The sequence below is a fragment of the Elephantulus edwardii genome, unplaced genomic scaffold (genome assembly GCF_000299155.1).
Source record: "Elephantulus edwardii isolate Elephantulus edwardi_28Jun2011 unplaced genomic scaffold, EleEdw1.0 scaffold00126, whole genome shotgun sequence".
Classification (NCBI taxonomy): domain Eukaryota; kingdom Metazoa; phylum Chordata; class Mammalia; order Macroscelidea; family Macroscelididae; genus Elephantulus; species Elephantulus edwardii.
Window position 1 is genome coordinate 6,227,245 of NW_006399876.1, and position 1,519 is coordinate 6,228,763.

The following is a 1,519-nucleotide window of genomic DNA, read 5'->3' on the forward strand; positions in this document are numbered from 1 at the left end:
TTCAGCAGAATCTTGCTTGCATGTGAAATCAACTATATTGTTCTATAGTTTCCACACTCTGTTGGGTCACCTTTCTTTGGAATGGGAACAAATATAGATTTCTTCCAGTCAGTTGGCCAAGTGGTTGTTCTCCAGATTTCTTGGCACAACTTGGTGAGCACGTCCAGGGCAGCATCTGTTAGCTGAAATAATTTTCGGGCTGCTGGTGCCAAGAGTGTTGACTGTGGAACCAAGCAAACTAAAGATCTGATCAATCTCAATCTCTTCTCTGTCCATCATGATGCTGCCAATCGGCCCACTGTTGAGAATCTTTGTTTTCTTGATATTGAGCCTCAATTTCCACACTCTGTCGGGTCATCTTCTTTTAGAGAGGGGATAAATATGGATCTCTTCCAGTTGTTGGTCAGGTAGTTGTTTTCCACATTTCTTGGCACAACCTGGTGAGCACGTCCAGGGCAGTGTCTGTTTATTGAAATATGTCAGTTAGTAGGCCCAGGTACACCCCAGGCGGTGAGGCCGGCACAGGACAGGGCAGGGTCAGACTTGTTGTGTACAGTGTCACTGTTGAGTCGTGGTTGACTTAACAGCACTCAACAACAACAAGCGTGTGGTGAAAACCAATGTGCTCACGTTGGTTCCAACTCTTGGGGATTCTCCACATGTTAGTGAGGCTGTAAGTGAAGTGGAAAAGGCTGCACCTATTTCTCTAGAAGAAGAGTTGTTAGCAGATTCAAACTGCTGGGCTTTCAGATAGGAACCCAACACCTAACGGGCTACGCCACCAGGGCGTGTGAAACTTGGACAGGGCGCAGGAAAGACCAGAGAAGAGCTGATGCCTTTGAAACGTGCTGTTGACAAAGCTCCCCCCAGCCATTGAGTCAGAACCAGCACACAGCTGCCCCTCCACGTTCAGATGCTTAAATTGTACAGGAGGAAATCACCCATCTCAATTAATGTCGATTTGAGGAGTATGGTGCTCCTGATTCAGGCTATAGTCTTTCCGGTCACTTGCTATGCATCGGAGAGCTGGACAGTGAGTAAGGATGACAGAAGAAGAGTTGACGCCTTTGAGCTGTGATGTTGGAGAAGAGCCCTGAACATCCATGAACTGTCAAAAGAACAGACCTGTCTTGGAGAGGGTGCAATGAGAGCGCCCCCTGGAGGCAGAGACGATGGAGCTTTATCTCACGTACTTCAGGCATGTTGCTAAGAGGCTACTCCCTGGAGAAGAACATCATGCTTGGAAAGGCGGAGAGCTGGAGAAAGAGAGGGAGACAGACCATCAGCCAGATGGATTGACACGGTGATGGCAGCAATGGGCTCACGTGTGTCAGAAATCATGAGGCGGGCACAGGAGAGGACAGGGGTCAGATCTGTGGTTCACAGGGGTACTGTGAGTTGTACAAAATCAGGCTAGGACACCTCACAACAGCACAGCTCCCACAGAGCAGCTGGTAAACTGAAACCCAAGGGAAGGTGACTCCGGAGGGAAGTACAACGCTGTATCCACCGGGCCACC